The sequence below is a fragment of the Dendropsophus ebraccatus genome, chromosome 3 (genome assembly GCF_027789765.1).
Source record: "Dendropsophus ebraccatus isolate aDenEbr1 chromosome 3, aDenEbr1.pat, whole genome shotgun sequence".
Classification (NCBI taxonomy): domain Eukaryota; kingdom Metazoa; phylum Chordata; class Amphibia; order Anura; family Hylidae; genus Dendropsophus; species Dendropsophus ebraccatus.
The window spans coordinates 111,876,305-111,889,592 of NC_091456.1; the positions used below are offsets into that span (position 1 = coordinate 111,876,305).

The 13,288-nt window shown below is 47.6% G+C and overlaps 1 protein-coding gene across 6 annotated transcripts in view; it reads right to left on the reverse strand.

The window, feature by feature from the left end:
- JSRP1 (junctional sarcoplasmic reticulum protein 1) overlaps positions 1-13,288 on the reverse strand; it is a 99,357-nt gene that overhangs the window by 68,014 nt on the left and 18,055 nt on the right. The window contains exon 2 of one of the 6 annotated variants that reach the window (XM_069962510.1): positions 4,788-4,848. The exons of the other annotated variants lie outside the window; for them this stretch is intronic. The gene's annotated coding sequence lies outside the window, so the exon portion shown is untranslated. The remainder of the gene's footprint in view (positions 1-4,787; positions 4,849-13,288) is intronic. 6 annotated transcript variants of the gene reach the window in all.

Consider the following 13,288-nt stretch of genomic DNA (forward strand, 5'->3'; position numbering starts at 1 on the left):
TTGCTGTAAGTGAACTGTTCTCTATATTTATCTGAGGTTTCGCTTCCAATTTGAAGCGTATATATACCTTAGTACGCTGTTAATGCGTTATCATAGCACGACCTAAGTTATGTTCCCTGATAAACCTGGGGCGTAATTGTGGTATATTAGACGTGATACCCACACGTCTCTGTATATTTGTATGATATTATGCACGGGTCACAATACACGTTTTCTTGTTTGTCCATTTATTGTTTTCTCCCAGGCACTTTAACCTCTTAAGGACCAATGACGTACCGGCACGTCATGGATCACTGTCACTTAAGGACCCATGACGTACCGGTACGTCGGACCTTTAAACGGGCGCCGCGGCCGGCCGGGTCCCGATCGGGGGAGATAGCCTGCTATAATACATAGCAGGCCATCTCTCCCTGTCGGCATGGAGGGTTGTTAACCCCCCCCCCCCCCCCCCCATGCCGACGATCGCCGCTATTGGCTGATAAGCCCATAGCGGCGATCGGAACCTTTCCGGGCCATCGGTGGCCCGATGACCCGGAAAAAAATGGCGGTCGGTGCTGTCCGAGGACGGGACCGACCGCCATTACTGTAAAAAGTAATGGTGGTCACGGTACCACCGTCCCGATCGCCGTGAACGGCCGGCCGTTCACGGCGATCAAAGTCCCCACAAGTAATAAATACCTGCTCCGGACCCCTCAGCTAGGTAGCTGAGGGGTCCAGAGCAGGTATTTGTACATTACTCACCTGTCCCGGGGTCCTGATCGGCGTCTTCCGGGTTCCCGGCGTCCTCTTCATCTTGTCGGGACTTCGGCTTCTTCCGTGAGTCCCGATCGGCTTTTTCCGGCTCCAGCGTCGTCTTTTTTCGTATTTTTCCGGCTCCAGCGTCGTCTATTTTCGGATCTTGCGCTCTGCTGCCCCCTAGCGGCTGATAAGTGTAATACACGTATAAGCCACTACAGGGATGTTCAGAATGTAGTAAAAAAAAATTTTTTTTTCCCAATTTTTTTTTTTTCTATTTTCCGCACCCTATCGCCGCTGAGTGTTGATCAGCATCGCACGAAAGTGCGCTGCTAATCAGCAACTCCTCCTTTTTGGCGTAGGGTGGTTTTTTTTTATATCCTACTGCCACGGTCTGCTGATAAGTGCCGAACATAAGTGCGGCATTTATCAGCAACACCATTTTTGGCGTGGGTTTTTTTTTGTATACTTACTGTAAAAAACACGTAATTAAACACTACATTACACCACACTACATTGAATAAAGTTTTACACTACACCACTACATACCCCATATACCAATCCCCATATAAAGATGGCCCCCAGGGTGTTTTCGGTATCAGACGCATACGTTATTATTGCCTCCGACACCGAAACAGCCAGTGAGGATGAATGGGGGGTCCTTTGTTCCTCCATTCATCCTCATCATCATCCAGTGACGTGTCTGGGAGTAGCGTAGCGTACGCTGCCCCCCAGACACGTCTTTTCTGCCAGTACCGTCCCAATAAGAGATCACGGTATGGTGTGAAATTCTACAAACTCTGTGAGATTACCCCAGGGTACACTTACAGATTTAGGGTACGTGCACACTGCGGAATGGCGAAGGATAACCCTTCGTGCATTCCGCAGCTGGCACCCGCCGGCGGACTGATGCAGGGGCGCGTCTCCGCCCGTGTCATAGACTCTATCCTATGCATGGGCGGATTCCATCATCCGTCATTCCATCAACACGTTGGACGTAGAGCGGAATCCGCCCGTGCATAGAATGGAGTCTACGACACGGACGGAGACGTGCGCCTGCATCAGTCCGCCGGCGGGTGCCAACTGCGGAATGCACAAAGGGTTATCCTTCGCGATTCCGCAGTGTGCACGTACCATTACAGTGTATGAAGGAAGGGACACTCGAATCCAGCTCCCAGATGCCCACTCCCCCCCCCCATCCTCGGAGTTAGTGGGGACATCGTCCGGGAACTGATCTTCCCACTGCTGGATAAAGGTTACCACCTGTACGGGGATAACTTTTATACCAGCACCCCCTCTTCCGGTCCCTCGCTGCCCGAGCTACTGTAGCTTGCGGCACGATCCGAACATATCAGAAGTAGTAATAGCACCCTAATATTTAGCAGCCATGGAGCGGACCCAGCGCTTCTGGATATGAGGGACCCCGGATCGCACCAGGACAACATTTTCCAGGTGACGTCCCCCACACTGGAGAAAGGAAGACCCCAGAAGAAGTGCAGAGTGTGGGGTAACAGGGGGATCAGGAAGGACAACATTTTCCAGTGTGACACCTGTCCTGATCACCCCGGCCTCTGCATACAGGATTGCTTCAAGGCGTACCACACGTCACTGGGGTTCTACATTATCTAAATTCTGTCCCTTATTCCTATTTCAGGGGTCACGTTGATCCGGGGATTATTCTGATCGCCATTATGGAGTCGGGAAGGAATTTTTCCCCTGTGATGAGGCTACTGTCGTCTGCCTCACGAGGGTTTTTGCCTTCCTCTGGATCAACACAGGTTGAATTTGATGGACACCTGTCATTTTCAACCTTATAAACTAATAGTTGCCCTAATACCCCCAAATAAATTAGAATTGTCCCTTTTCCCCAGCTAAATAGGTATGGCCGCCATTCCCATTAGAGGATGCCATGATGCAATTACAAAGCCTCTATGCGGCCAGGACAGTAGAAACCCCCCACAAGTGACCCCATTCTGGAAACTACACCCGATAAGGAATCTAACAAGTGGGGCAGCGGGTATATGGCCCCCTGGTGACGGCCACATTTGGGACGTGAAAATGAAAAAAATGGTATCGGGGCAATCAATATTGGGGTGCATTTCTCTGGTAATAGGTTTATAATTATGAAAAATATTGGATTACAATAAAATCTCTGCACAGAAAATTAAAATTTTCAAATTTCTTACACACTTAGCTTTTATTTCTGTGACTCCCCTAAAGGGTTAAAAAACTTTCTGGATGTGCTTTTGCAGAGTTTAGGGGGTGCAGTTTCTGAAATGGGGTGCTTCGTGGGGCTAACACACAGTCCCCTCAAATACACTTTAAGGCTGGGTTCACACTACGTATATTTCAGTCAGTATTGTGGTCCTCATATTGCAACCAAAACCAGAAGTGGATTGAAAACACAGAAAGGATCTGTTCACACAATGTTGAAATTGAGTGGATGGCCGTCATTTAATGGCAAATATTTGCTGTTATTTTAAAACAATGGCTGTTATATTGAAATAATGGCAGTTATTTACTGTTATATGGCGGCCATCCACTCAATTTCAACATTGTGTGAACAGAGCCTTTCTGTGTTTTTAATCCACTCCTGGTTTTGGTTGCAATATGAGGACCACAATACTGACTGAAATATACGTAGTGTGAACCCAGCCTAAACCTGAACAGTTCCCTAAAAATATCTGATTTTGAAATTTTACTGAAAATTTGGAAATTTGCTGCTAATGTTTTAAGCTTCCTATTGTCTAAAAAAAATGAAATATAGTTTAATAAATGCCGCCAACATAAAGTAGACATGTTGCTAATGCTATTTAATATATAATTTATGTGGTATAACCATTTTCTGTATAAGCAGAAAAGTTTTAAAGTTGGAAAAATGCATTTTTTCACAATTTTTCACGCTATTTTGGGTTTTTTCATAAAGATTCGTTATAAGTATCGACTCCAATTTACAAGAAATGTGAAGTACAATATGTCACGAGAAAACAATCTCAGAATCAGCCGGATAGGTAAAATCATCCCGAAGTTATTAATGAATAAAGTGACACTGGTCAAATTCATAAAATTTGCTCCGGTCCTTAAGGCCATTTCAGGCCCGGTCCTTAAGGGGTTAATAGAGTAGGGATTGTCTTCGTGGTTGGGGCCACCCTGCTAAGGAGGTGGGCACTCCAAAAGGTAGGTAAAGACTGTATCTAGAAGAACAGGGCTCACTTTCCATGTATCTGTCCCTCCTATTCATCAAAATCTATTGCATATTCCAGTACCACTTCCCTACTCTATATGTATAGCACTTTTGAGTATATGTGTGATTTCTGTGAGGCGAATACCTCTTTTTAGATGGTTTTTAATAAAAGTTATGTTTTATTGCCATTAGACTAACGGTGGTGTCTCCTCCTCTGTGATATTGTAATAGTAATTACCACTGGGTCGACCCAATCCCAGGTTTACAGACCTGTAGATCCTTCTGTATTTTGGAATATATGTTGTCTGCCAGTAGACACTATGATGGTCTCAACTTAGACTTTCTCCCTCGGTTATCGGACAATACTTAATACTTGTTATTTGAGTGTTGCGTTACATGTTTGTTTACCTTGCTTGGAGAAATGGAAGGTTGGGGGGGGGGGGGAGGGCAAGCCCTCTCAGGAGGGGAGGTGTTTGCACTGGGAGATAACTTGTTTTGGGGGAAAAAACAAAAACAAAAAACTTTCAACTAAAAAAAAGGAGTGAGCATTGTTGAATCCTCATGTTCCCAGTGAAGGTGTGTGCTGGTGAATACTATTCCATTGCTATCCCCTACAAATCCTGAGCCTGTTCCTTGTATTACACTTGCCTGTCTGACCCTTTTTGTACCGCTTGCCTCTCCCGCTTGACTCGGACTGTCTCACCTGCATCTGAAGCAGCCTCCCCTAATTCAGCTCCTGATTGACTATGCTGCGGTCTAATCCCTGGTAACATGCTTGCTGATTACGCTTATTTGACCTGTTCTGCAATGCCCTGCACTGACACGGTCAGGTTTTTGCAATTGGCTGCTACCCATAACAGGCCTATACCTGTGGGTTGACCGGGTGTCCTGTAGTCTCAAAGGTCCAGCTTCCACATCCTGTCCAAAACCTGTCAGGGAGACACATGCATACTGTTGTATTCATGGAATAAGCGAAGTCTGTTGTCATGTGTGGCAAAGAAGTGCCACCACCTCTTAAACAATGGCTCCATTCACTCTCTATGAGCGTCAGACTCATCTCTGATGAGCGTGCGCTGGGTTTCCGACGGTGATAACTCGGTGGCGGGACTGGCTCCAGGAGCAGGACTTTGTGCACAGGGAAAGTTTAAGGATCTCTAGCAGGGGGGTCGGCCTCTTTAAAATGTTCCTGTCATTATAACTTTAAAAACCATAATCAGTAGTATATGTAAAATAAAGCATGTTTATAATATACATTTATTTATTTTAATTCTCATGCTGTAAAACAAAGCTATACTTCCCAGAAATCCAGGTGCAGTCTCCTGAGGCAGATTTTTAGCCTTGTGCAGGTTAAAATAAAAAAAAGAAAAAAAAGAAAAAAAGAAAAAAAGACTGAACACATGAAACCTGTACAGTGTCACGGCTTAATGAGTCAATCAATAAATCACATGACTGCCTTCTCTGTGAGCATGCAAAATGACCTGGGAAACACAGGACTCTCTCGGGGAGAACAAAAAAGTCAGAACACAGTAAGTGCTGCTTTTTCCATAACAAAAAAAATTAATAGTAATTAATGTAAATTGCAAACATGCATTATTTCACATCTACTGTTGATTTCGGTTTTGAAAGTTATAACAGGCCAAAATCTACTGTGTCCTTAAAGTGTCAAAGAAAAACAGGTCTGCGAGTGCCAGAATTCTTGCTGGTTGGTAGGTATGTGATCAAATACCTATTTCATGCAAATTCATTATTTCAAAATCCAATATAATTTTCTAGATTCTGTCTCTCAAACCTGAAGTGTCTATGAAAAAAATTACAGACCTCTTCACCTCTTTGTAGGTGGGAAAAGGTACAAAATCAGCAGTTTATTAAACACTTATTTTCCCCACTGGATATCTGAGTATTAGATAATCCTCTACCATGAGTTACACAGATGCTTTGCCCTTGGGAGCCTATGCGCATGCCCACTATGAATTTAAAGTGGAACTATAATGTAAGTAACCAAAAAATGAAATTCAAATAAAAAGCTCACGTGTTACCCTTTAAAAAGAGCCCTAACTTGTGTGGATATCTTGTGCGGTTGCTGAGATATCCCCAGTTGTTTGGCTCAAACAAATAAATGAGTTTTTTCATGGCTGACAGAAAGTGGGCGTGGCCTCCCTCTCCCTCACACCACAGCTAGCTCTACTATGAATCAGTGGGTTGCTGGTGGAGGATCAGTTGATGGAAGATGGGCAATCTGAGATGACAACTAGCTGGGACAACTTTATATACTCCAGGGTTCTCCAACCTGTGACTCTCCAAAACTACAACTCCCAGCATGCCCAGCTAGCCTTCATATGGCAGGACGTGATGGGAATTGTAGGAACACTGGTATAGCCAGATACAAATTCTACAAATATAGCCAGAAAGATACAATTCTACAAGACAAGCAGGGATGTGTATACATCACTACAAAGATGGCTGCATAGGGATAGCGGAGAGAATAATGGCTGCACACATGTAGGGGTATGATGTGAGATCAGGACAACCTTACACCAGACCCAGGGGCGTAGCTAAGGGTGTAGCCTAGGGGGGAGCGAGAGAGTCTGAGCAAGAACCTCAGCAGACCACTATCCATCTATCTATCAATAAAATATCTACCTGCTATCACATATCTGTCTAATATCTATCAGGAAGCACAAGGATGATAAGGTGACCTCCATCATACTTAGTTAAAGATGCTGAGAATGCTGAGTGACCTCGATTATACTGGATATAGGGTGCTGGGAAAGCTGGATGACCTCTATTATACTGGCTATAGGGAGCTGGGAAAGCTGGGTGACCTCTATTATACTGGCAATAGGGTGCTGGGAAAACTGCGTGACCTCTATTATACTGGCAATAGGGTGCTGGGAAAGCTGGGTGACATCTATTATACTGGCAATAGGGAGCTGGGAAAGCTGGGTGACCTATTATACTGGCTATAGGGTGCTGGGAAAGCTTGATGACCTCTATTATACTGGCTATAGGGAGCTGGGAAAGCTGGGTGACCTTTATACTGGCAATAGGGAGCTGGGAAAGCTGGGTGACCTATTATACTGGCTATAGGGTGCTGGGAAAACTGGGTGACCTATATTATACTGGCAATAGTGTGCTGGGAAAGCTGAGCTAGTGTTGTCGGCGAGTAGGAAGCTGGGGGGGTCTGTGGGTACAGTGCACCTGACACCTGCTGCTTCCCTAACATAGCAGAGCCCATCAGAGCCTTATGTAGGGATGGGCAAAATTGGCCTAAATCAATATCGCGGTTTATCGCATATGTAGCTGCGGTAACGATAACTGGACCATAACTATGACACACACCCTTTGTACACCACACCCCTTTTTACAAACCACACCCACTTGGCCATACCAAAATGGGGATATTTTGTTTCAATAAAGTTTTAAAAAAGTACAGTGGGGGCTTCCGGTTCCGGCGCCATGCTGTGAGGACGCAGTAAGGAGCAGCTCCGCACCACACTCTCCCTCCCGAGCTACATTCTACCCGCAATCTCCTACCTTTCCGTTCCGGACGGACGGTATATGTGACGGACGTGCTCATGGACCGGTTCGTCAGCAAAAGGGGGCAAAGGAACAAAGCCAAGGCGACAGGGAAGTCGGCAAAGGCGGCGGTGCAGGCTGACAAAATGGCGGGCGCTGGCCTCACACAGGATACGGAGCTGCAGGACGGAGATCTCTCTGAGCAGGAGGACACACAGGTACCGGTCCAGCTAGACTACAAGAAAATAGCCACTGAGGTGGCAAAGCAGATAGCCCCGGACCTGCAAGAGTCCCTAGCCACTACAGTAGCAGCCACCCTGAGGCAATTACAGGAGGAGGTAGCGCAGCACACAGAGAGGCTGGACGAGGTGGAGGCGAGATTACAAAATGTGGAGGACTTTCTGGAACAAAAATCCGCACATTTCTCTGCCTTAGAGGAGGACAACAGGCGGTTGTGGGAAAAGGTCCAAGACCTGGAGGACCGCTCCAGGCGCAACAACCTTCGCATTCTGGGGGTGCCAGAAGCAGTAACACCAAGGGAGTTGCGGTCATTCTGCGAGATCACCCTGCCTAAGCTACTAAACATGCCACGAGACTGTGAAGTGGAAAGGGCTCATAGACTCGGTCCAGACCTTAGCCAGCCGGCCCAAGATGTCCCTAAATCATTGCAACACAGGGTCAGGCCGAGGCAAGTGATAGTGCGCTACTTAAGGTTCACAGATAAAATGGACTTACTGCAGGCCTTTCGGCGCCAAAAAGAGCCCCTGAACTTTCACAACCACAGGCTGCTGCTGTTCAGCGACTTTTCGGCAGAAACAACCAGACGCCGCCGCCTCTTTTCTCCAATCTGCTCTGAACTGTACACTAAGAAAGTAAGATTTGCCCTGATATATCCTGCCACGCTGCGCATATTCCATGCGGACGGCTCTATGTCTACATATACCTCCCCGGCCGCAGCGATAGAGGGCTTAGCCGAGATGCTTGACACTCCAACACGTCAAAAGACGCACAGTTCACCGCGGGATCCACCCCGTGATAGCCCGCAACCGCGTCGATCCCCCAGCTCGTCTTGGCCCTCGGATGTGCCTAGGGATGTACCAGACTGGAAAGAGATGCCGAAAGAACAACGCAAACGTCGGTCCTCATTACCGCAGCCATGACGAATGGTCACCCTATAGCTCAGATAGGAGAAACCTGCTGAACTGCTACCGGAATTTATGATCTGCTCATCCTTTGGTCTCGGGAGGACCATGACAACATTGATTTTACTCTTTATGCTAATAGGTGTGGGGGGGCCCACGCTCCACAAGCCGAGATTTGTGTTGTGTTGAGTCAGCTATGTTTTCGGGACACTCGCCTGAGTTATTGATAGCTGCACTGCAGCATGGAAAAAAGGGAGCCAAGAGGCTTAATGTATCCCCAGCTATCGGTTTTGGTGGTGTGTGTCTGGGATACGCCTATATGTTTTTTGTTTTCTGTGTTTGGGGCATTGTTTATGTTCATATTTCTGCTTGTGTTGGGGGGGGAAGGGAGGGAGGGGGGTGGGTTTTTCTCGCGGAGGGAGTCTCTCATAGGTTTGAACCCGTTTTTTCCTCATCCTGCCGCGTCATGCGGATAGTTTCTTGGAATATTAAGGGGTTGCGTTCCCCACAAAAACGCAACATGGTGCTTACACACCTCAAAAAGCTTCGCCCCGACATAGTTCTCCTACAGGAGACCCATCTGCCCGAGGAGGATTTCGGCAGGATGAGGAAATTATGGGTAGGGCTGGTGCTAGGTTCTCCTGCGGTAAACGGGAAGGCGGGGGTGTTAACCCTGGTGAGCAAACATTTCCAGGGAGAAGTCCAGCAGACCCACTACGACTCAGCAGGTCGCCACTGTGAAGTCCAAGTTAAGATAGCCAATGAACTGTATGTGATTCATAATGTCTATGGCCCCAATGAATCTAATCGCTCCTTTTTTTCAGAACTGTCGACTAGGGTGCTGGCCTCCCCGACGCGCCACGTCCTGGTGGCTGGGGATCTAAATGCGGTCCCGTCTCCAGTGGAGGACAGAAAGCGGGCTAATCCAGGTCCAGGTAGACCAACACCTAATGATACCGCCTTGGGGGATTTCCTATCCTCTTCGGGGCTCTTAGACACATGGAGACTCTTACATCCCGATGGTAGGGAATTCTCACACTACTCCCACGTCCACTCCTCCTGGTCCCGAATCGATGGCGCTCTTGCCTCAGCTCACCTATTCCCCCGTATAGTGAAACATGATATACTTGACATGGTGATTTCCGATCACGCCCCCATCAGCCTAGACATCCTTGATGTATTCCCAAGAGGGACAGATTTCCAGTGGAAATTCCCGATTGGGTTGGCAAAAGATGAATCCTTTCAAGATATTCTTAAGGGCTGGTGGATGGATTATGCATCCACCAACTCGGAACACATTCCTAATAGCCAACTTTTCTGGGACGCCGCTAAGGCAGTATTGAGAGGTCGCGTACTGGCATATGTAGCCTCCCAGAAAAAGAAAGCCCAAGCCAATCTTTCCCGCCATAGCCAAATGCTCAGGGGGGCGTACACGTCCTTCCTCTCTGACCCCACGAGCAGCAATAAGGAACTCTGGAAAGCAGCCAAGCTGGAATACGACACTTGGTGGGAGAGGAGGGAGGTGCTGAGTCGCTCTCAACTAGAGGCCCAATTGTTTAAATATGGTCATAAAGCTGGACGCTTGTTGGCTCGTTTTGCCAAAGGCCCGTACCCGCCCACTAGGGTAACCAGGATTAGAGACGCTCGGGGTTCGTATCAGAACTCTCCAGCGGCGATAAACAAAGTCTTTGCTGACTTTTACGCCTCTCTATACGCAGCCCCTCCTCCCCCACCTCACCCCCCTCTACAGTGGCTACAGATGCTGCCATCACTTAGTGAGGAGGAGAAGGAAACCCTAAATGCGTCCATCACAGTGGAGGAAGTTAAGCGCACTATATCTTCCCTTCCACGCAATAAAGCGCCGGGCCCTGACGGTTTCTCAGGCGAATTTTACTCCATTTTGGTGGACGACATTGCTGAACCCCTGACGTCTTTGTACAATGCTTACCTGTCGGGGGGGGTGATTCCATCTCAGAACAATACAGCTAATATTATAGTGCTGCCAAAACCAGGCAAGGACCCGACTATGCCGGGCTCTTATAGGCCTATTTCTTTAATAAACGTCGATCTGAAAATTGTGGCCAAGATCATGGCAGACAGATTGGCCTTGATTCTCCCCCGATTGATCTCTCCTGTACAGGTGGGCTTTGTCAAGGGCAGGGCGGCGGTAGCCAACATCAGAAAGGTCATTGCAGTCCTCGACGAGGTGACCTTGCGACCGGAGCTGCACCCATCCCCAGCCATATTGTCCCTTGATGCAGAGAAAGCGTTTGACAATGTGAGCTGGGGATGGCTGGGGCAGGCATTGGGGAGCATGGAATTCCCTGAGGCTTTTACCAACTTGATCACTGCAATGTATCATGCTCCACAAGCTAGGATTTCCACCCCAGGCTTTTTGTCTAAGCCTTTCCCATTATACAAAGGTACACGCCAAGGTTGCCCCCTTTCTCCCCTACTATTTAATCTGGCCATAGAGCCCCTGTCGCGTTTCTTGCAATCTACACCTGACATTAGGGGAATAAGGGTGGGCAGCCAGGAAGTTAAGATTGCACTATTCGCGGACGACCTTTTGTTGTTTTTAGAAAACCCGGCCCGCGACTTACCGGAAGTATTCCGCCTATTAGATTTATTCGGCCAACACTCGGGATACAGGGTAAATGTGGGTAAAAGTAAATTATTAGACATCTCCCCTCCACTATCACCCCGACTAGGCCCTCAGCAAATACCGGTCCAAGTAACACGCACACATATCTCTTATTTAGGTATTCAGGTAGGACATTCTCCTCATTCCCTGTATACCCTAAATTTCCCACCAATCATACAGAAAATAGTATCGGAGCTCCAAAAATGGTCTACTATGCCGCTGTCTTTCCTGGCAAGATGTCATTTGCTAAAAATGATGTCGTTCGCGAAATTGCTGTATCCGCTGCAGACGTTACCGCTCCTTCTCAGACACCGGGACGTGCAGAGGTTGCACAGGGCCTTTACTTCCTTCATATGGGCAAACAAACGCCCGCGAATAGCATACAGAAAACTAGCACTAGATAGAGATAGGGGGGGTCTAAACATGCCGGAGGTAAGGTACTATAATTTGGCCAGTTTGTTAAGACATAGTATTGATTGGCTGAGGGGGTCAAACACATACTCCAACCTAGCTATTGAGTCTGCTCTGGCGTCGCCGTGGTCCTTGGGGTCCATCCTACACACCAGGCTGGCCTCCATGCCCCTTGCTGTGAAGCGCAGTGTTCTTTTTAGGGACACATTGGCGGCATGGAGGTCAGTGCGCATTCTATTACACCAGTCTCACCTGGCAGGTCGGTACATGGACCTCTGGAGCCACGCCGAGTTTAGAGCTGGTAGAGAAAATAAACTGTTTGGGGAATGGAAATCCAAAGGCATCTGTACAGCTGGAGACCTTCTTCATGCGTCGGAGCCCAGACTACTTTCCTTCTCTGAATTGCAACAGGCCAAGGGACTGGCCTCAGGCCACTTCCTGTCCTATGGCCAGGTGCTCTCTTTCCTGCAGTCCCGCCTTCGGGACTGGAGTAAAGAGATCCAGACGGGTGTCATAGAGGGGTACGTAGATAGTGAGGAGGTTGGCCACTCCCTGTCTTCCTTATACCGTGACTTAAAAAAGGAGGCGCTAGCTCACCTTGAACCACATCTGTTCGCATACTGGGAGAGGAAACTGGGGGAACAAAACCTCATGGAGGCAATTCTGAAGGGTTGGGGAGTCGTTAAGACTGCTGTCACTAATGAACGTTGGAGAGAAACGCAGTACAAGATAATTCACCATGCTTTATATGGCTTTTCCCTGCCAATCTCTCCCACCGACCCCTCTCGCCTCACCGCATGCCCTAAATGCGACACTCCTCACACTGATCTGTTGCATGGCCTACTGGTGTGTCCCAGGGTGGCACCGTTTTGGACCGCCTTGGGAGACACATTAAGGACTAGACTACACCAGCACTTACCGGTGCGTCCCCTAACTATTATATTACACGTACCTGAGGAGGACTCACCATTATCCCTCCTCACTCACGTTTTCATACTGGTGGCCAAGCGATGCCTACTGGCCCATTGGTTAACACCCGAAATCCCCACAATCACTGAGGTTATTGGTCAGGTTAAACACTACCTTAAAATGGATCAACTTGATACTGAACTTCACAAATCAAAAAAGACCAAGCAGTTTATTTCAAAATGGAAATCATTTATATGCTCGTTTCTGTCTGACAGTGAGATATGTCAGACTATATCTCCATTTCGCCAAACAGAGTGGTACCTGAAAGAGGCCCTGGCGGGATCCTTAGGGAAACTGAAGGTAGACTAGGATGTTCCCTGCATGCTAAGCTAGACGCAGATGAGAAATAATATGTGCACAAACAAGTTTGTTGTATTATGGTACATCAACCATGGGGGACGACTCCGCGAGAGGGGAGGGGGGAGGGATTGGGGAGTTGGTTTTGTTTTTGTTTGTTAAGCTATGTCAACTATTTTACCATTACTGAACAATGGCAACCTGACCTTCTGTCATTTAGCAAAAGAGCTACCAGATGTGCCGCAGCCCTTTTGGGGCTTCGACGGCCGTTCCTGGACACCTAAGGGATTGCTGCCACCGCTACGCTCTGTTTCTGACAGCATGTGGTACTTGTGTGACTTTGTACATGTCCCTTTCATTCTTGTAATGCATAAAAGTTAATTATGAAAA